We start from the raw sequence: 23,677 nt of genomic DNA, 5'->3' as shown, positions 1-23,677 counted from the left end.
ACCAGTCATGAGGCATGCTGTTGTGCAACATCTGTTAATATCTATATTAGTGTGACATAGCGCACTTCTGAGAAACTGTATTTTCTATGAGGCTTGAAACATAACCTCTTAAAAGTCCTTCCACCTTGTTTTAGCCAACTGTATAGCAGTACTGACCAATGCAAAAGGTTTAAGCAGTTTATACTTTACAATCTAGCTTTTTTAAGGTAAGTGTCCTTGTGGCTTGGATTAGCTGATACTTCAGAAGCACTCCTGAAAAATTTGCATTGGAAGTATCTGTTGGGACCTTGTATGTTTCTGAAGTTGCATAGCTGTTAATTCGCAGTACAACAGGGAAGACTTGCAAACATTGCTTTGTTGTTAAAGAATGATTGCTTCTACCTCCTCTTCTTCCTTCTCTTCCTCTCTTGCTCACAAGAAAAAAAAAAAGGGGGGGCGGGGGTGGGGGGGAAGACCAGACCAGCCTGCCTTGTGCTCTTTGGCCTCCTTGCCTGTTTGCAAGGCTTTTCCTGTACAGCTGTTAACTCTTGCAAGTCAGGAAATGCAGAGACACTCCTAAGTTCATGCTTTGAACCACTCATTCTTCTAGCAAATCTTACTACAAATGAGTTAATAACTAACGTGGCTTTTCTGTAAGTTTTAGTAACGTCCTGAAGCCTCATGTTCCTAGCCTAAGAGAAGGTGGCACTTGTGGCTGGGGAAGACTGAGCCAGCTGAGGCTGTTACCTCTTGTCCTTAGAGGCTGTTACCTCTTGTCCTTAGAGGCTGTGCCCCCAGTCCTGCCCACATCAGTGGCCTGATGTCCCTGTGCAGTCATTGCGGGTCACTGAGCAATTCTCCGCAGGGTTGCTGCTCATAACTGGTGGCAGGCTGTTGTCCTTGTAACTAGATAAAGCGAGTGCTAGCTGGATGACCTGCCTGTGCTGGTTGTCGGTTTGGGTGGGATACCCTTCTTCTGCTAGCTCGCTGTTTTGTTTTCACAGGAGAAGCTTTCAAAAGATATTGAGTACCTCATCAGTAAGGAGAGCCAGGTGAAAGCTCACATCACACAGCTGGATCTGCTGCTGAAAGAAACAGAGGTAAGAGTGTCTTCCGTGTTGGCTGGGGATAGCCCTTGCAGGGACACAGCAGAGACTCAAACTGTTTTCACTGAAGTGTTTCAAATCCTTTGGCTTTTTTCAGTTAGCCAGTAAAACAATTTCTGAACAGTTTGTGTTAGTCCTGAATCACAAATGGTAAGACCTAATCCTGACAGTGTTGGAAATATGGGCAACATACAGAGGGAAGTTAAGTTTTGGGTGCTGCTGTAAATTTAATTGAAAGAAAGCTTGTTTGATACCTTAATCAAAGAGAGGTGGGTTAGACTTACAGCTCTTGTGTATTAACGGTGCTTCACAATTTACACTGGCTGGCTGCCGCCTTGAGGATGTTGCAATAAAGTCAGAATGAAGAGTCAAATCTCCCTGCAGAAGAGTCAGAGCTGGGAGCTCACGTACAAGCTGAAAAACACAATGGCAGAAATTGCAGGAGCTCCTGGCCCTGCCTGTATCTTGATAAAGATTGTCTCTGTGCTTTGTAGTTCCTTTTATCCAGGGCACTAGTTAGAGGTGACCCTACAGTTCTGAGGGCATATGTGAGAAGCTGGGCTGGACCCCCATCTCAGTGTGGTTGGGGAAGGTGGAGGAGCACCTAGCTCTTGGGCATGAAGACTTCAGAAACTGACCTGTTTTCACAGTGCTTTTCCATGAGCTGTTTAGACACATGCTATGCGTAACTCAAGACATAATCAGAGGAATACTTTCCTGCTCTTCGTTCTCTGTGTTGATCCAGTAAACGCTCACTAGCTTGGGTGCAGTGCTGATCACATTTTCAGTGCTGATGGGCATAACAAAGCTCATTAGTCTTGTCTGTCAAATGGATGACTAGATTGCTGTGATACCTTGAACAACTTGAGGTATGTTTCTGTAGACAGCCACAGTGCTGTGGAATCTGTCTAAAATGTCTTTTGTTCCCTCCTAGTGCAACAGTGAACGAGCTAAAGAAGAAGCATCTCAGAGCTTTGAGAAATTATCTCATGTCCTAGAAGAGAAGAAGTCCGCAGCTCTTAGGGCAATTGAAACTTCTAAGAATTTAAGGCTGGAAAAATTGCAAACGCAAGCAGAGGAATATCAAGGGCTCCTGGAAAATAATGGCCTTGTAGGATATGCTCAAGAGGTGCTTAAAGAAACTGATCCATCTTGTTTTGTTCAAACAGCAAAACAGCTTCATGACAGGTATCTTCATTATCTTCTGTTTGAAGTACAGATACTGTTCCAGGATGTCTGGTCAGTCATATTCTTTTGACACCTGCTAGCAAAGTACTGAATGCAGTACCTTGTATTGCAAAGGCTCAGAGATGGTCCCAGTACCGTTCAGTAGAAATTGCTACATTACAGTGTGCGTTAAGAAACAGCAGTCAGGAGGGGCTCTGTCCTGTGACAACACGTGGCCTTGTTCAGTAGGACTGCACTGGAAGGGTAGCCCATTCAGCTCACTGACACATTCCTTTGCTCAGAGATTGTATCGGGTATTTGCAAGTTAATCTAACAGGTCTCTTCTGGCTTTAAAGTCTTTGATCTTAATAGCTGTTCTCCATTAGCGCTTCACATCTATTTTGTTCTTTGAACATAATGCCCCAAATTGTTAAAATGCTCTACCAGCTGAACGATTACCTCTTCATTATCTTTACACTGATACCTTTACACTGCTGTACAAAAGACCTTAAATTTTGCATTTGAATTCTGTCTAGAGAGACAGAAATTTCTGGGAGACATCAGTAAGTACATGAAAACAGAACTTTTTATAAAGCAAAACCTAGCATTTTTAGTTTAAGGAATGCACACATGTGAATCCCCTTTTCTCTGTTCTGCCATCCCTTTGCTTCTGTGCTTTCAGAATCCAAAAAGCTACTGAATCTCTGAAGAGCTTCAGGCCAGCAGCTGAAACTACTTTTGAAGACTTTGTGGTGGACATAGCTAAGCAAGAAGAGATCCTTGGTGACTTGTCCTTCCATTCCAATGGTAAATTGCGAGAGCATCAGGTCTTTCTCAAGTTACGACTTGAAGGGCTTCTCTGGAAAGAGGCAAAACTTATGCAGGGCTGCAGCTGCAGAACTCAGTCTTGTGACTTGCATTGTCCCTTCTGTCTCTGTGATCCACAAGGCATTACCTGGCAGCAATGCTAGCTTCAGCTTTGAAAAAGAAGCTAAGATGCCGTTGCATTCAGTACCAGTTTACATTGGCTTCCAAAACATTGTAGTTAAGTAATACTAGGTCTTCCTAGAAGCTTTTTGTTAACATGACAGAAAAGAATAGGCTTTTAGATGCTTTTTTAGCTGCCAGCAAAAATAAATAATACAACTTTCGAAGTAAAAACAGAAAGTAAGGGATTTATGTAAGTGCATGAATGGAACCATCCTCATCTGTACTCTTTAACGGATTGAGTCAGATTTCTGCCCCCACCCCCACCCCCCCCAAGTGCTATAGCCACTCAACAAAGGGCTTGTATGGTTAATTCTAAAACAACATATATCTAAATTTGAGGGTTTTTTTCTCCTGAATCTCTGGCATTCCAGGTCTAGAAATACCAGAAATCAATGAAGAGCAGAGCAGAATGTACAACAAAGTTCTGATCAGCTGGGAATGCCCTGGGAAGACAGACTCAGCTGATATCTATGTTCTTGAGTATCATAAGCTTAATGGAGAAGAGGAGAGTGCGACGTGGCAGGAGATCAAAGTTTGCAGCAAGAGCAAAGTAATATCTGATCTTGATGATGACAGCTCCTATGCCTTTAGAGTTCGAGGATATAAAGGGTCCATCTGTAGCCCTTGGAGCCGAGAAGTTATTTTGCGTACGCCTCCAGCTCCAGGTATTGGGTTTTCTTCTGTCCACAAGGTGTTGAATCTGTGTCTGTCGGTGTTAAGAGCTGTAGGTGGTTTCCAGTAGTTCCCAGACTTCTACTCTACTGTTACCGGTTGCGTAAATGTTTAGAAGCACTGTTAACAAACAGGTTAAGTAGGTGGCATGCTGAGACCGTTTTAGCTTGCATGACGTTCCCGGTAGCCTTTAAAAGTGAGAAATTCTGATGCCAGCATGACTTAAAATGTAGTTTATAAGCACAGAAGGCCAAATACTTAACTAAGAGGAAATTTTTTTGGATACTGTTTTTCAGTTTTCAGTTTTCTTTTTGATGACAAATGTGGGTACAACAGTGAACATCTCCTGCTGAACCCAGGAAGAACCTCTGTGGAAAGCAGGGCTGGATTTCCTCTACTGCTGGGATCTGAGCGCATGCAGGTCGGATGCTACACAACCCTGGATTACATCATTGGCGACACCGGGATTGCCAAAGGGAAGCACGTCTGGGCTTTTCGTGTGGAAGCCTATTCATACCTGGTGAAAGTGGGAGTTGTTTCTAGCAACCAGATACAGAAATTGTTCCATAATACCCATGATGTGACCAGCCCAAGGTAAATTGCAGACTCTTGCTCAATACATGTTTTATATAAGGAGATGGCTTTTTAAAAAATAAGTTAAGAGTGAGTCTGGTCGCAATTAGTACACAAGGTGAACCTAACTAGTGGAAAGTAGCTTGAAGGATATGCTGTAAGCAGGTTGTCCTGTTCATCCCCTGCTATTAGCAGAAAGGTGTTGTAATTATCCAGAGTCCTATTTTCATTCTTTTTGGGAAAGAAAGGAGGTTCCTATAGATGTCAAGATGTGCCAGTTAAAGCAAGAAGGTAAAAAAAAAGCATCACTTGCAAGATTGAAGCAATGTTTAATTGTCAATAGTAAGACTCTGCCTTAATTTCCTTAGCATACTAGGTTTGGCAGCCATTCAGAGGTACAATGTTCACTGTGTGTATCTGTATATCTTTGCTGTAGCTTGCGTCACGGTGGATTCCAAGTCACTGGCTTATCCCAGGCTATACACTTGCATATGGTACTGGAGTGCTACTGATCACAAGCCAAAGTACAGTGGACAAACCAATAAAAAGATTTCAGCTCTGAAGTATGGTTGTAGTAAGCCTGGATGTGTCTAGGAACTGCAGGCTGGGAAGCTATCTCCTGAGGACTCTTAACTTTTTCAGGAATGTAAAAAATGTATCAGCTTCCTCCTGTGTAACATACTGAAAGTGTAAGAACGCCTGTGTCTTGAGCTGCTTAAAGCCAGACGGAGGCTTTTTGCAAAGTGAGAAATTAGATCCTGATTTCCTGATTTCTTTTTCCTTATCCACACAAATACCTGGAAAACTTTGGCTGACACAAATCCAATCTCCCCCCAGACATCCCAAAAATGCAAACCTAGCTAGGGATTGTCGGCACAGAAGAATGTGTGCTTCTCCAGTGTGTCTTCATCTGGTGACAGAAGTAGGGGGCAAAAGCATGTAGACTGAACAAATCTGGCCACAAACTTTCCCCAGTAACCAGCTGGGAAACAGGGGCTCATGGAAACCTCCAGGCAGAGCACTTTAAAAAAAACCAAACCACCAAACCAAAAACTTAAACCACTACTTTTTGTGTTGTGAATTTTAAAGACAATGTAATACAGCAGTGGTGAGGAAAACTCATAGGACAACAGTAATGTTAAATGTATTTACTCGTGTCATTTAACATTATGTAAATGAAGTTAAACATACCTTGTCTGTAATCATTAGTCATAGTCGCTAAATTACTTTTCAAGTTAACTAATTTGCTCTACCTGTAGGTTCATTAATGATTACCTAGCATGAGTACATTTAGATACATCCGCTCCTTAGTAAAGCCTTCTGTGGTCTTGTCCTCGTTAGCGTTTAGCTGTTATTTATTGTCTGAAGTGGCCCAAGTGAGTGTTCTCCACCTACTAAATGCGTCTTCCCTCCTGGCTTAGGTATATTTTTACCCCACAAGGTTTTGCAGGTGACCATGTGGTGTTTCTTGTCTTACAAAAATGTTTTCTCCAGTTCACATCACTGATCCCCCTTCAGAATTTGACAAAAGCAAATGGTTGTTTTTCTGTTCTAGGTACGAGCAAGACAGTGGTCATGACAGTGGGAGTGAAGATGCCTTCTTTGACTCACCACAGCCTTTCACACTGGTCACTTTAGGCATGAAGAAGTTCTTTATCCCCACAACACCTGCTGCCCCCAAGGATCCAGCGAGCAGAATCCTTCCCCTGCCATCGTGCTTGGGCATCTGCCTCGACTGTGACAAAGGCAAGGTGGGGTTCTACGACGCAGGCCGTATGAAATGCCTTTATGAGTGCGAGGTGGACTGCTCTGGCATAATGTACCCAGCATTTGCCTTAATGGGTGGTGCAGCAGTTCATCTTGAGGAACCTGTCACAGCAAAGTACGAGGAGTACCACGACGACATCTAGTGCAGTGATCTCTTCCCATTGCTGTTCTGAGGTGGAAGACGAGAGAGAGCAGAAGAATTCTACCTTAGTTTTCACTCCTGATTAATTACATTCTGTCCACATGTTGCTTACAAGCCTCTGGGTCATGCTTTTTTTAAACAAACGGTTCAGACACGTCCCACACTAGTGGGAAATGTTCTTCCAGGAACTCTCCTGCCTTTCTTGTGATCTGTGCAATGCTTTTCTCCACAGACTTTCTTCCCAGGGGGAAGCAGGGAAGAAGTTTGACTAGCAACCAAAATTACTCTTCGGGGGTAGAAATCTACCTTTTGTGTAACGTAAATCCTTACATAGTCAGTTTTGCATTTAATGAAATCAAAGCTGACAGCGTGTGATTGCCATTCTCCTTTCAAGAAATCTGCCTGAATGCCTCTGAGGGGTCAAATGCTTTCCAATTAACCCCTGAGCACCAGGGGTTGGGCCCTTCAGCACGAAATAACATTTGCAAAAATACAGTATAAAGCAGGGAGAAATCAGAACTGCAGCTGAACGTTTAGGTTTTATTTGGAAAGAGGAGGGTAAACTAGAATCTGATTGCATGTCATATACCTTTAATGTGACTGTAAGCTAAAACTCTAATTCTGACACCTGGTGTCGTGTAGTTGGTGGCATAATGGTAAGTTTCTTGACTCTTCCAGGCTTTTACTATAGGCTATATAAAAATATATAAAGTGCAATTCTACCTTAAACATCAGACTTACTTTAGAGTCCAAAATCAGAAGTGTTTGCATGTGTGAGTAATTGTACCTGGTATTTAGGCAAAAGCATATGAGTTACTGACATGAGTAATAATATGTGAACTTTTAAAAAAAAATCAGGTATTTCTTTTAATACTTGTTTCTATAAGTTAATTTTTTGATCTAGTAGCAGCTTGGTTTTTTAGTAAGAATGTTAAAAATGCACTGATTAAGTCCTGAGACCCGATTTCTGCCTTAAAGGATGTCTCACCTCAAATTTCTGTTCCTCTCCTTTTAAAAACTGTATCACATAGTAGTTTTGCGTAGAATCATAGAACCACAGAATGGTTTGGTTTGGAAGGGACCTGTAAAGATCATCTAGTCCAATCCCCCTGCCATGGGCAGGGACATCTTTCGCTAGATCAGGTTGCTCAAAGCCCTGTCCAACATAACCTTGAACACTTCCAGGGTTGGGACAGCCACAGCTTCTCTGGGCAACCTGTTCCAGGGTCTCACCACCCTCACCATTAGAAATTTCTTCCTTCTATCTAATCTAAATCTCCCTCTTTCTGTTTAAGCCCTCTTTATATATTGAAAGGCTGCAATGAAGTCTTCCCTGGAGCCTTCTCCAGGCTGAGCAACCCCAACTCTCTCAGCCTTTCTTCACAGGGAAGGTGTTCCAGCACTCTGACCATTTTTGTGGCCCATTTTACATCCCCCAGTCTGTACTGATACTGGGGATTGCCTGGACCCGAGTGCAGGACCTTGCACTTGGTCTTGGCGAATCTCACAGAATCACAGAATCACTAAGGTTGGAAAAGACCTGTAAGATCATCAAGTCCAACCATCAACCAACACCACCGTGCCCACTCATGAGGTTCACATGGGCCTGCTCCTCAGGCCTGTCAAGGTCCCTCTGAATGGCATCCCTTCCCTCTAGCGAATGAACTGCTCAGCTTGGTGTCATCTGCAAACTTGCTGAGGGTGCACTCAATCCCACTGTCTGTGTTGTTAATGAAGACACTAAATAATATTGGTGCCAGCACAGACCCTTGAGGGACCCCACTCGTTACTGGTTTCCACTTGGACATTGAGCTATTGACTATAACTCTTTGGACGTGGCCATCCAGCCAATTCCTTATCCATTGAACAGTCCATACATCAAGCCCATCTCTCTCAAATTTAGAGATAAGAATGTTGTGGAGGATCGTATCAAAGGCCTTACAGAAGTCCAGGTATATGACATCTGTAGCTCTTCCCTTGTCCACTCGTGCAGTCACTCCATCACAGAAGGTCACTAGATGAGTCAGGCATGATTTGCCCTTGGTGAACCCATGTTGGCTGTTTCTAATCACCTGCCTGTCTTCCATATGTCTTGACATATCTTCCAGGAGCATCTGTTAGGTGATCTTACTGGGCATGGAGGTGGACTGCATCTGTTTATAGAAATCTACGTAAAAAAACATTTGGGTACTTGCACTGTTAACTTGTGTTGTGGAAAAATAAGGCTATAAAGTGAAGGATGTTTCTTATACATACTTGGTGCTTTCTAATTTGGGGATATGCTTTCTAATTTGGGGATAGTGTTGCATCTTGATGAATGTGTGTGAAGTATGCTTACTAAGTACGTGTATACAGCTGTAGAGCTATGAAATGGGACCTGAAAATCACAATACACTTAAATGAATGTAGGTCATAATGCAAAACCTTTGTGTGCTTTGCTGTCTGAACTGTTGTACTGATCTGACCTGGAGTACTCCCCTCCAGTGTCCTCTCTCTTAAGCCCCTGTCCAGTGGCCACTGTCAGAAGAAATTGGCAGAAATGGTAATTGGCAGAAGTTCCATCTGCGACAGAGTGCGCCTGACAGCCCTTTTGGGGCTAGAAAGGCCCGGCAAGAGCAACTTCTTGTCTGGGTCTCACCCGCAAATGTTTCTGCCTTAGTAAGGCTGCGTGGAAGTACATTCCACAGCTTCATTATGCACTTGTGTCAGAAACACTTTGATGACCCAGGCAGCAGCTGTGAAGCAGTGGATATCTTCTGGAACTTCCTGTTGCAGGAGAAATGGCAAATTGTCCCTCGCTAGTTACCATTTAGGTAATTTCTTTTTGTAATAGATGGTTGTCATAGCCTTTCTTTCCTATTGTGCCCTCCCCTTCATGTTTCCTCTTGCTGGATGGAAGCCATTCTGTACTGGCGAGCATCCTGCTGCCCCTCTCTCTCCTCTTGCCTTCTGAGACTGACTGAAGGAGCCCTCCATACAGACACTCTGTTGTTGTGAAGGATGACAAAATGCTGGGTTTTCCTTCTTTCCATAGTCCTGAAACCGTATTTGCCTTTTTGGTCAATACCGAGTATTAAGCTGACATTTACCAAGTTTCTTCTGCAGTGTTTTCCACACAATCCTGATGGTGAGTTGTAAACAAGCTGTGCACATACAGGGTTTCCCCACCTGGTGTGTTATTTTGCATTTGTTAATACTGAGTTTCATCTGCTCGTTTACCTGGTCACTTAGTCCTGAGGGCCTCCTGCAGCTCTTCAGTCACTTCTAGACTTGAATGTTCCTGAGTAGCTTCATAGGTAACACAAACGTCATCATTCTTTTGTTGGCTTGCTTTTCCAGATCTTGGAGCAACTTCAGTTGTAGTCAGATGCAGCAAATCTCTTTCTGCTGTTAAAATTTATTGTTTCTTCCACTTTTTTTCCCCTCAGTCATTTATTAAACCATGACTAGCAAGTCAAGCACTGAGAACTTCTACATGTTAGTACACTCTGTTGAGTAGATGAGTCATGTTCTTGTGTGTGTGAGCCCAGTAGTCAAATAGACCCGGGAGGCAGGATTCTCTCTGCAGTAGCTGTGACTTCTCCCATTGTATAATCACCATTTGTCTGTTCATCTACCAAACTTAGTATTGGCTTAAAGCTATAGATGATAGGGTTGAACTTTCTCATTTGTTGTTCCCAGACCAAATCTCTTTCCACAGACAAATATATAATTTTTGATTCCTCAGCTTCAGAAACCGGTCTAAATTAAGGGTTTATGTCATGGTTAGCACGCCACAGTTCCACATTTGGATTCTTTAGAAGCATCTGGACCAATACCACCAGGCTTTGGCCTTTCATTCTTTCATGGAAATACTCATAAACTGAACACTATCTTAGCTATGACGACACTCTCTCAGACTCATTTATTTTAAAAAGATTAAATTTTACTGGTTTGACAATATAGAAGTAAAAAATTAAAGATTTAGGGTTTTTTTTTCTGCTATAGCTTTATCTTACATTACTTTAAGATGTGCTCTGCTATGCAATTACTTATTCTCCTGGACAGAGACTGACGCCACTTTAAACATTTACCTACCTTTTGATATGTCTGTTTGTATCTATCTCATTCTGAGTTTAAAAATTGATTTGGCTTTTGGTGTCACCTGAATACTTAGGATGCATTCATTACAGTACTCTATGGTGCTTAGTCCAGCTTATTAAATAAAAACACACACTGTCAGAGGCACTGACAACACACTGTCAGATTTTTTCTGCTACGATGGAAGTGTCACCTTTCAGAAATACAGTTCAACAGTACTTGCCTATCCAGATACTTATTTTTCCAGAACAAGTTTCTTCCTACGAAACAGCACTTTACAATGTAGACTAAGCTAAGAATGGTGTGGTATTGTGTGGATCTTTGTGCAATATAGCTGTTTGGTGACTACTGTGTGATTTGCAAAGCTTCATGCAGGTGTGAATCATGTAGACACTTTTTAGATGTCTAAAGCTTGAACAAAAAGGCCTTGTTTAAACACATTCTGACATTAAAAAGGCAAATTAGGAAAATATGTCAGGAGACAAATTGGCTACTCCATCTAGTGAATTGGCTAAATTACAACGGCCTTTGCAATCTTCCCTATTGGCTTTAGAAACTAACCAGTGGCTGTTGTCAAACATATTACCAAAATGGGAAAAGGTCAATGTGGAAGACCATGAATTTCGTTGTAGATGCACTCGGTGTGGCCCAAGATAACCTGTCTTTGGTTCTCAGTTGTATCCAGGCTCAACTGTGGGCGCAATCAGTGGCCGCTTCAATCATAAGAGAGGGTGAAGAAGGCAATCTCCCCACCGAGATTCGGAAAATAATTTGAGATAGTGCCACTGATTTAGAGAAAAAACTCCAGTCCTGGTGGAATTTGGTAAACTTTACCCATGATCCCATCACAAGTACAGCCACAACTTTTGTATTAACTAGACATAATGCTTCAATATATTCCATCTACCCTGTTATTGCATTAGGATTGAATCACAATGGAACCATACTCTATCCATTTGAGCATAGAGTATGGGCCCAAGAAGTGGGACAGAAATGGCAAACTGTGGATTTGGATTCTTGTATTGTACGAGAACAACAAGGGTTCATCTGTGAAGGTAATGCAATCAGAGGTCAGGATATCTGTTTAGATACTGAACAAAATCATTTTGAGTCATTTTGAAACTCGCCCTGACGAAAACCCTGAAACACTGCTTATATAGATGTATGGGTAACGGCTGTGTATGTTTGAGAACAGCTTGTGATTTTATATCCGTAGATGATGTAGTTATACATACTAGGAATCACTCCAATTTTTGTGTTTGCAATTTCACTGAAATCACGGGATGTGATTTTTCTTACTTGGCTCCAGTCACATCTCACCAGCTCTTCCAATCGAATTATACATTAACTCAGGAACTGTTGCCTGCACCCATTGGAATGAATCTCACTTTAGTGAAACAATTGCTACAACAACCAGGATTTAATCAAAATTTTGAAAAAGGTCAAGGGAAACAGACACAGAACTTTAATAACTGTTCATCACAATGTGGAAGAAATACACTGTGTTTTAGAGAGGGTGGAAAAGGTGCAGAACATAAATGGTGGGACACTCTTTTCGGATGGTCACCTACTGCTACAGGCATCCTAAATGAGTTATGCCACCCCATCGTTATTCTCCTGATACTGATTTTGATCAGTCTTGTTTTCTCAGTAATACTACATATCATAAATTGGAGGATGATGACTCGATTAACTCGTTTGGCATCTATACTTGATGCACATAATCAGCTTAACTGATTAAAATGAAAGTATTGAAATAATTTTCAAAACTTTCACAGGGGGGAACTTTTGTAAATACTCTGATTTTTAAAAAAAATAATCAAGAATTAATCATATAGAAAGGTTAAATTTGATTAATCAATAAAATAATAAAATACAAATGCATATGTTAGGATTGTTCCGTTAGAAACAATAACCATAGGAACCTCACCAGGGAGTCGCTGTTCCATACTAAGGAACTAACAGTAATGAGATGGAACGATGAAGAACTGAATAGAAAAGTCTGGTTTGAGTCCCGTGACAATGTGACCTGATATGCACCAATGATGCTGCTTGGAAAATTCCTTACCTTTCCCATCTTGATTCAAATATCAAGAATGCCAATCAATAGATATTAATAGAAGTAACCATTGATTATTTTAAGGATGGATATCGATAGAATAGTATAATCCAGAGAGCGATTAATAAAAATTAAATTTTATATATTCTGTATGAAGGTAACGAGGTATGACTTATCTGTGATTTCATCATAAACTAACTGCTGAACAATGTAGCACTGTGAATAGGCAGGATTTGCTTGTCAAGAGAATGATAAGTTGTAGACCTGGTCAGGAAACCGAGGAAAACTTAAGAAGATTCCAAGAATGGAATTTTGCAACCAACCTGAGCAAAGATGGCGTTCAACTGAAGGACACCATGAGGAAGACTATGGACGACCACCAGAGGACCTTAGACGACCACCTGTGTACCTGAAGGCCCATGCCTCACGAGCTTTTACATATATTAACGAGTTCTCGGAAATCGTATGAATATGTTAATTGTTTCCTGGAAATATGATGAATATGTATACTTTGATTGTATATAACTTTTGTAGCAGAGAAACTAGGCACGCACACGTGGTGGAGTGATCCCCTGTGCGTCCAGCGCTGCAATAAAGAAGTGCCTGCTCACCCACATGCAGTGTATACATGAGTTTTTATATTACAGATTTGTAACAAACTGGTATTATTTTTCAGCTCACTATGAAAGGGAAGAAAGATTTTTTGCCACAATACTTCCTTGCAGATAAGGATAACCTGAATGAAAATATTTTTATTTGCTCAACATGACCTTTTGTTTTGAATCAGAACAACAATAAGCTCTGTTGCTCAGAAATGGGGCTTCTGGGGCTAGAAGCCAAATTCTCGTACAGATTCCCCTGGGCTGACCCCACCACTGCTGAGTACAACACGTCACCTCTGGGAGGTGGATGCACTTACACATACAGCAACAGCTCTGCAGAAGCTGGGTTTAAGAGCCCTTACTCCCGCCTTCTCTCTACCCCACGCACCTCCCTCCACCACACTGACACAGCCATTGCAACGCCACACAGGGAACCCGAACGGGGAACCGACCTGGTGGAAACAAGAACCTGAAAGAAGCTGCACGTTCTTCCTCAGCATGTCACGTACTTGAGACTGCTTCTGAACATAGGCTTAATTACAGCAAAAACATTTCAACTGACAGAAATTGGGTCCTACCACACCAGCTCAGGTAGGTTCCCGAGACTGTCATCGTGGTGGCTGCCGCAATACAAGATGAACACTCATACATGTCGTTAGCCATTGGATTTTCAGGTGCTTCTCCCAGGATCAATAGCATAAAACTCAAAAATTGTTCCAGAGCAAAGGTGCACATATTTTTTGAGAAGATTACTTTGATCTAAACCATTTACTGAGCTCACTGCAAATGCAATGCTCAGCGCTCCCACTTATTTGAGTCTGTATCCAAACAAATGCTTTTAAAGTACACAGAAAGATAGGGAAAAATATGGGAGAAGCATTTGTTTGAGGTCTACCCTACGTGAAGTCTAATGTGCAAGGAAGGTAAGACTGTTTTTGTTTTTTTTTTTTAAAGACCGGCATACCTCTGCTGCTCCTGAGGCAAAGGAGATTGTCAGAAAACAGCTGCCAAAACACAGTGCAATGACCGGAATAGGAACAGGAGGAACTCAAAATGACAGGAAGCAGAATGTGCAAGACAATCTGAAACGGCGGAAGGTGCCCAAGTTAGTAAGTTCCTCAGAAACTTGTTGTCTAGGTGCAGAAAAACTAAAAAAGATCTATCCTGAGAAAGAGATATGTAGAGATATGAATCAAAGGGGTATATTTGTAGAAGATCAAAGAGGAGTACTATCTTGTTCTTGTCTGTTTGCCATTTGCATGAAGGGATACTGGGGTTTGGACACGGAATTTTCCCTGCAAACAAGACCTTGACTGAATTTCTCCGTCCTTCTGGCAGATCCAGGTAGCTGTTTCAGGAGCACAGCGGCAGAGGGAGGGGGAAGAGGAAAAGGAGAGGAATGCTTTTTAAGGGTAACCACATCGTAGCTGTCAAGTTTTTAAAAGGTAATGTGCATGGTGACTGCATAAACTGCCATATGATCCATCCAGCTGTGCCAAATGCGAGGTAATAGGTAAAAAAACTCTCACGCACTCCCCAGATTTGCTGCCAACCTTGACCAACCTTGACTGTATACCTTTTATGACTCATGATGCCCCAAATATGTCTCAATTTCTGATGATTTTTTGGGGGCAGGATCTTAGAGACACGATGCTGAGCAAAAGAGTTGCTGCTCATAAGGTATTTTATAAACCCAGTAGAATAGCATGGGAAAGACCCCAACAGTAGTAGGTGATATATTATGCTTCTGAAAAAGTAGTTTTTTCCTCTTGATGATGTTTGAAAAATCCACATATCACTTTTCTCACTGAACGTAGCCGAAGCCAATACTGTCAGAGCAGGAGCGGGGAGTGGGGGAAGGACAGAGACAGAGAGAGAAAGTCTGATCAGTGTGTGCTGGTCCACAACAGAAGAAGGAACCAACTACTAAATAGTTCTCCTAGTTTCAAGAAGGATTAGGTCTTACTGGAAAAACCTCACAAATGGGTGAAGCATTGCCACCAAACCAGAATTCTCCTCTTTGATTCACAATGAGCACAGGAGGTTGTGAAGAAAGCAGTGAAACACAGAAAGTGCTGTCGATTGACTTTAAAAACCCTCCCACGAATGGGACAATAATAGTACTTTATAAGCTTGGTCATAGTAATAATTTTTGAAGAGGGTACTGAACAGCATGGGGCAAAAGAAGGATGGGAAAGGACAGTCCAGTTAGGAGACATGTTCTCAGCTGTCTCTCAGACCCCCAGATAGATACGAGGCTAGCAAGACATGCGACAAACACTGAAAGTATCCTGAAAAAGGCAGGTTTTAAAAAGCGTTAAACTGAAAAGATGAAACCAAAAGAAAACCAAACCGAAAAACCAAAACCACACTCCCCAAACCAGAGCAATTGCACACGATGGAGGTGCTCCCACCGCATACAGAGAAATCTAAGCTACTCATCTCAACACAATTTATGAAACATTCTCATAATCAAGCAATACAGGAAATTCCTTCCACGAACGGGGAAGACAGTCTAAGCTCTCAGTAACTATGGTATTGGCAGATTCACGTCCCACCAAGCCAACTCATGCCAAAACAAACAAACAAATCCAAAACAAAAAACACCACATGGAAAACAAACCAAGACATTCCCAAGCACCCCAGTCTTCCATGTTCCCCTCACTGCACTTCTATGAAACATCTCACAAATCAAAGAAAGTTAGCAGAATAATGCTCTTCATCTAGTACAGAATATTTCTTTAACTTTTTTAACAGTATATGAAGATGTCCAAGACTTAAAAGCATTACATTTTGAACTACACAGTGCCTAAAGAGCACAGAAATAAGAAAACTCTCTTTCTAGAGTAATTTCTACGCTGCAAAGCTAGGAACCAATTTTTTTAGCAGTGCAGTAAATGTCGAGAATGTATCAGACTGTAAACGTTGCCAAATGCCACTGAAAACACTTAGGACACCACTTTCTGTTATTGCTATTCAGTGTATATTCATTCTGTCACATAATTACCATCTGGAGAATTCAGAGACTTACATTTATATAATTTCATAGTCTTTCATGCGACTATTTAAAGGAACCACCAGACAAAAATACAAAGAGACTGTCTCTTCTATTTTTAATCACTTTCAAAAAAATTAACAAGTTATGCTTTGCAAGGCAGTTAAATAAAGAAATTAGAATGAGTGCCTAATACTGAGCCCCTTCTATACAAATGATTCAACTAAACATGAGTACGGGTGAAATGCTTTCAGTACTGCACATACTAAGAATTCCTTCCTACATTACAGAAACACACATCTAGACTCATCCTTACACTGAATGGCTTTTACACAGATGAAAACACCAGTACAACAACAGGGCACAACATGAGCTTTGAAAAAGGAAAACAAAGACAAAACTAACACTGACAAAGAAAGGTATAAGATGAAAAATACCAGGTTAGATCTTGCAGTGTAGTATTTTTCTTCTGAATTGTCCAAAAATCACTCCTGCCAGGCTGTTTGTTAGACAGAGATCAAGACACTCAAGTTATTTACATTGTGACTGAAAGCCAGGTAGACACAAAGGGAAAGTTTCTTGCTAAAACAAAAGTTGTTAGTTGAAACTCAAACCATGTTAAGCCAGTTCTGGGGATGGAGGTAAAACACAGCGAAGGGTACGGTCACATTACCAGACACTACCGAGTCACACCAAAAGAATGGATTATTGTTCACCCCCTGAGCTGTGGCAATGAGCGACAAACTGCCTCAGTTAGAGGCAAGTATGTGCCAGTTCCACATCTCCAGGCACCACCACCAGTAACTCCTCATGCTGCAGCGGTCCACTCCTTTGGCTTATAAACATCAAATTTAAGCATGCTTTAGGGAGACAGAAGCAAAAGGGTCAGAAGAACTGCTGTAAGGAAAAGGGATCCACACTGTTAGTGCTGGAGGAACAGACAGGCACCTCTTGCTCCCGCTTGCATTTAAAAGAGCGTGTAGGTTGTTACAAACTTCTCCCTCAGCCTGCTTTGTGCTAAGGCTCTTTGCTGGAGCAGCCATTCTGTGAACAGAGCTCTAGTTCGCATTTGACATGCCACTTTAAATTGTCCATCGGTTCTATATCTAATGACAAAATACAGTTTTTCTTTGGTCTCTAGACCCAACATCATCATTTTCAAAATCATTGCTCTGTTTTATCTGGAAAGGACAGATCAGGACTGCATGCTTCATTCTGATAGGAGCAGTGGACCAGTTAATTGCCCTCTTCAGAAAGATCCAAACAAGCAATCAGGGATCTTCCCTACAGGCAGGGAGATGAGGCAAGTTCTTTGGACAGGTTTCAAATACCCAAACTCCAACAGGAGCAGACCATACTAAGAGATTTCCTTATCAGCAGAATTAATCTGGATCCTTCAAGTCCCTTCTTGGAGCAGCAAGGGCTTCTGCCATTCCAAAGTGCAAAGGCCCTGATTGCTAACCCACAAGGTAGGAAAAGGCTCTGCTCCTCCCTCCCAACAACACCGGACAAAGAAGTGCTCTCCAAAGTGGTGCTTTAGTCCCTGCAGAAAATCCCTCTCCCCGGTTTAGCAACTCAGGTTCCTAAGGTGCAAGGAAAACACGTCTCTGCCCCATGAAGCTGTCCGCTAACTGGTTTGGTTTGGTCAGTAACTGATAAAGCAAGAAAGAAACAGAAAAAGTATTTTTAAAACTTCAGCTTCTTCCTTAACATCTCTTTGCAATTATGATTCTGTGTCTGTAGAAATAAATGACATTCTTAAGGAGCCAAGCATTATAATTTGAACTATACGATGCTACTAATTGTATTTTCTTTATAATCCAGACAATGCAACAGGGGAGCAAAGCCAGGATAACTTGGAATCAGTTCAAAAATCTTTTGGAGTTAACTGATGAGTTTATGGTGAAACACTGACTTCATTACCATGTTTAAGAAACACTTGTATAACCAGGGCTCCGAAATGATGTTGGTATGCAGTCATGTCAAGGTCTAAATAACATATCTGAAACAACTGCCTAAGTCCTACGTGAGATGTGGTAAGCTATTCTTCTCTGTCTCCAACGGGCACTAGAACCTGCAGACTACCTGTCCAGCCATTGCTGAGGAAGAGCAAGATCACATACAAACTCATACACCCAGAGCCAGCTGACCCACTACCGAAGGACAAGGCACCGGGAAGGAGATTTTAGTACAACGACAGAGCAGTACAAGGAAACCTACACCAGAAATCCCACTCACATGTAGTTTGTAGCCTTCAGAAGAGGAATTACATTCCCAGCTACACACCCTTCCCAAAACCAACTCAGAGCAAAGCCAATGTCCCTCCCACCTATGCACTAAGCCAACTTTTTCACCTCAACACCTGCCTTAGAAAAACAAAGAGAACACAGAAGTCTGCAGTAAGGAAGCAAAGGAGTGTCTTTTTTATCCAGGAATGTGAAGAAACTGCCCAAGTGCACAAGTGTGGAAAGCAACAGTCTCCACAGAAGAGAGGAAGCTGCTGCAATCGTGTGCGTGAGGCAGCACAGACACCTTTTCCCTCACTGCTTGAGTTCTCACACCCCTTGTACTGACAGGTCCGTAGGATGAAAACATTGGCAACACACCTTCACAGAATACATCAACTGCCAGACTCGGCGTGGCTCAAGTGTCAATACAAGCACAAGGGAGAGAAACATTTGAATATGCACATGCATTCTACAATTAAAAAAATAACTCTATAATTAAAGGGAATGATATACTTGGCAATGAGGTATAAAGCATAGGGGAAACCCACAAGACCAAGGGCTGTTGCTTAGCACATACATCACACCTGGCAGAGCCCACAAATAAGGGGTCTTGCTGCATATAGTGCAATGGCACCAAAAGATCCAGGACCAATATGTTACTTGTCAGAAAAATCACTACCAACTTCAGTAGCACTAAGGAGGTATGCTACACATCTTGGATTTCTCCTCCTCCACAGACATTTGCAGGGAATAATGTGCAGAGCATAGCCCACGCTGCTTGTAACTCACGAACTCACGATGTGGCTCCGTCTCTTCCCTCAACGGTGGACCAAATTTTACTTGACCAACTACAGAGGAGAAAAGGAAAACAAGAATCGAAGTTGGACTGTAATTAGACCCAATTCAGCTCCAAAGGCTAACCAAAAAGGCAAATCCAGTTTAATGAGTGCATCACAGCCCCACTGATGGAAACTTCTGACACAGGCACACCCCCAACTTGTGCCTGCTGGAAACTAAGGGGCACAGAAAGTACTCTTCTGTCACAAAGGCAGCAGGATCGCCACTTGCCCCACCCGCTCATTAGGAAGGATGAGGAAAACCATTCAGCAAACAAGGCCGTCAAGTGCCCTCTTTAGAGCACCAATACAGATGTAATTTAGAGAAAACACGTTCTTTGGGGCGATTCAATAGCACTAAAGAGCCGTGAATGAAGTTTGGAGAGAGCTTATCGCATCTTCTAGGAAAGCTCTTTGGCAGACGCTCTTTAACACTCCTTCCCACAATTTTAGCTTCAGAAAAGACAACTAAAGCTCCAAGGATTGCTCTGATTTAATTCAAGCAAAAGAATGACCACAGTTTGGGGGATGGAGTCTGCTTTTAATGGCCAGCGATCAACCACCTCCTTTCCTGGTTTCTAAAGGACTGTTTCAGTTCAAAAGCAAAAACCACAACAAGAGACTAATTTAAGGCAGAAAAATCTTCCTCTGCCATTCTGCTACCTAGCACAATCTGGCATCACTCCGAATATCCCTGCTGCAGTGGCGTATGAAGCGATACCAAACAGCTCTCAGAAGAGCTCAGGTTGCGTCCTGTTCAGTTAAGATGAAGCAATAGTGAGATTTGCTGAAGTGCTGACAAAAGGGGCATTCAAATGTTTTACACTAATGTTTCTTTTGCATAGTCATCTAGAAACTATATCCGTAAGTGAAACAGCGTAAGTTTTTCTTTTCCTGAATATCACTAAAACTGTTTCTATATACGTCAGCTATGCAGAATACGAGTTGAAATAAGTGAATATCAATGATTATTTTAAGAATAGTTAATGTTGTCATAGTACACATGCTTACAGTTTATTTCAGAGCGTGTCTTTTCTCCTCTCCCATTTCTAATTGTCAAATGAATCCTATGAGGCACTACCAGAGGCTAGAAGTGAACAATAAAATACTTCAATTCCAAAATATATTCACTTTAAAGCCAGTATTGTGTACCTGGTTTTTAGCAGGTTTCTTTAGCATAATAGCAACAAAGACAGACAGAAATCAAGCGGAAGCTAAAAATAAAGATTGCATGTACTTTTTAGTACATGAAAGTTAGAATTATTTGGAGACATTTTATCTGTAGAGTGTCTTTAACTTCAAGACAAGGGTTTTTAAAACACTGGATTTGAGCAAGTAAAGACAATGCTGGCCGGCATTTGTCTTTGCTCAGATAACATTTCCTTTTTGGCCTCTCAGTTTAACGGTATTGATAGTTGGAAAGTCTTCACTAACATACAGTTAAGTATGAAGACAGGATGCAGTAACAGAATATCTGTTTTCTCTTGTTTATGAAACACTTCAGTCCTGCACCGCTTATCACCTTCCATAAGCGTGCTGTTTCTTCCCAGCTGTTAAAGCAGAAAGTCAGAAACTTTGTCTTTGACAAAACCTGTAGGTGAAATGGAGTTTCAGAGTATTCCAAGAGAGAAAATAGAATCTGCAAGAAACACATACCAAACTGCTTGACAAAAACAACTACAGGATCGTTCTCTCCTTCTCATAAGAAAGCAAATGAGGAACAAAAGAACAAGTTCTGCAGAGGTAGAACACGATTTTTATGAATGCTTGCTTTGCAGATGAATGGAAACATAATTCCACAAAGAAACAGAAAGCAGAATGCACGCCAGAACTCGGGACTGGAGAAGCAGTCCACACAACTGCTGCAAAATTGTTGAAGGACAACCGCAAACAAAATTTTAAAGTGTTTTCATCTCTTTCTCTTTGAGTGTCTCTCCCCCAAATATAATGAGTTTTGCTAAGGGCCTGGACGTGTGACAGAGCAGCACAACCAAAAGTAAAAGCAACCCTTGAGCCTGTTCCCAGATCACAAAACATTCTGTGGCTCAAGAAATCATAAGCATTTAGTTTTGTCGGCAAACGAAAACTTCATCTGAGTCTGTGATTAAAATGTATTCCCACCTCAGGATCATCGTCATCAAAATCACGGTAAGTGGAATGCTCAGAATTATTCATTTTATCCAAAAGTTCAATAGCAAGACTTGGATTTAATGGCTGGGTAACAAAAAGGATGCTGAAAGACAGAAGGAAAAACACAGATTAAAATTCCAACCACTCATATTAAGCATATTTTAATTTTAGAACTTAAAAAAAATCCCATACATAAATTTATACCTGTAGTAACTTTTCAGCTGTCGGTCCTTTTTTAGGATTTTTTCCTAAGTACCATTTTCACAGAATGATGGAAACTATTGGACCTGCAAAAGGAAGTGGTAAACATGAGAATCAATTGCCCAGTGAACTACATGATCATTATCTACTGAAACAGAAAAGTACTTGCCATTTCATTTTGTCCTTTAATTCAGGAGGCTGGAAGTTGCTTTCCATCATTAGCAGAAGCGCTCTAAAAAATCCAACAGTATTTCTGTGGGTTACATGGCAGTACACATCTGACATGAATTTTGAATACATTGTTTAGTTGGCAGGAAGAAGTCCATCCGTTTAAGAGATGCTACCAGGACAACATGATGCATTTATGCAGCAAAAGGAGTTGTCACAATTTCTATCACGTACATCCAGAACACTTACAACCCACTACCCTTGCAGTACCCCCAAACACCACAAGCACCCATGTAGCCACTACTCCAGGTGGATGATTTGGGGAGCTGTACTTACACACCGCGCTTTAACCCCTTGCTAACCTCACTGGATGTAGGTCAAACATTGGATGGAGACTGAAGCTCAGCAAGCTCTATAGCAGTTATTCCAGATGCCCACAGATCACAGAGGTGGTTATAGCCACCTTTTCTTCCTACTGCAGCAACTTCTGGCACCATCCTAAAGGGTAAAAGACATTTTTAGATAAAATTCTCGCCCCAAATCAAACATTCTTCTGTACGCAGCAGTTTACTACTCTTTTTCCTAAAGCTCTCAACCTGTAACCTCACAGCATATACACTTACAGATGTGGATATAGACACATGCGTGCACGTGTGCGCGTGTGTGTGTAAAAAGTTACGTAATGTATCCATGAAGTTCTCCTCAATCACATTCTAGTAACTAACAGGCAGTTTCCAAAACAGCTATTTAGGCTGTGGGACAACAGGAGGAAAATGTGTGCTCTAGGTTTGTCCACGCTAGCAACACCCACCTCTGCTGGCATCTACACCTCTGGCATGAAGGGCAGAATGGTTTGCCTTGCTGTGCCACCAAAGACCAATTTCTTCACACTGTTTCAAAGGTGGCAGCAGAGCCAAAGGGGCTTTGTTCTGGTCTGCGGCTGATAGTTTATTTTGGTCCCAAATAAACCACATCCGATGTCAGCGATGGGTAGTGTGCCAATGTAGACAAGGGCTTAGGAAGAGCTACATCCTTTAAAGCCTGCCTGTAACATCGGGAAGTTTGGGGATGGCGGAGGTGGTTAAGGGGTAATAGAGTTATTCACAAGCTTGCAAATTATTACTCAAAACATAGTTGGAAGGCTGACAACTCACGTCCTTACCAGTCCGTTCTCCCCCCGCCTCGGTTAAGTAACATGTTTCAGTTTGAATATACAGACTGTGCATTACTGGCATTATCAGAATCATTTCAAGCACAGTGTTTTGTATTTTTATGAAGGTGGTTCCTAAAGTAGATGTGAAATAACATCTTTACATGTGTTCTCTAGTTCTTTGTAACACCAGGCGTGCAGAAACATCACGGGCGTGGCCGCTGCCGCTGCGGGCGTGGCCGCCCCGGCGCCGCGCCCCTGGTGCCCGGGGGGAGCCTGGGGACGCGGCCGCCGGGTCGGGGTTTGTCGTCCCCTCCGCTGTTGCGCCCTGTGCTGCGGGGGGGCGGGGGGGGCGGTGGATTGGGGGGTGTTTGCCCCCCGCGGTGTGCGCCGGCAGCCTCGTCCCTGCCCGGCTGGGAGCGGCACCGGCGGCAGCCCGAGGTGCTGGGGCGGCGGGCAGGGCTGGCCCCTACATCTTCAGACGGGGCTCGGTGCTGGCGGGGGAACCGCATAAATAAAGTCGGTCTGGTCTGGCGGCGGGCTGGACGGTGAAAACCCACCCGAGAGGGGACGAGCGGGCGCTGGGCAGCCGGTGTCCGCGCCCGCCACTTGATGCTTCGCTGGGTTTCGGTTGCCGTTGGCTCTCCCGGCAGATACTCCGGCCTCGGAGCGCAGTGCCAGATGGCTGTGGGGTCATTAAATTACTGAAGAGCTGCACAGATCCACGGGCGGCTCTTTGTGCAGGAAATAAATAAACAAACAGATAATGTTCCGGACTGGAACTATTAGCCTAACGAAGTCAAGGCAGTTCCAGTGCTTAAATGTGGATTAC

Source organism: Gavia stellata, unplaced genomic scaffold (assembly GCF_030936135.1).
Source record: "Gavia stellata isolate bGavSte3 unplaced genomic scaffold, bGavSte3.hap2 HAP2_SCAFFOLD_34, whole genome shotgun sequence".
Taxonomy (NCBI): Eukaryota; Metazoa; Chordata; class Aves; order Gaviiformes; family Gaviidae; genus Gavia; species Gavia stellata.
This window is presented reverse-complemented; position numbering follows the sequence as displayed.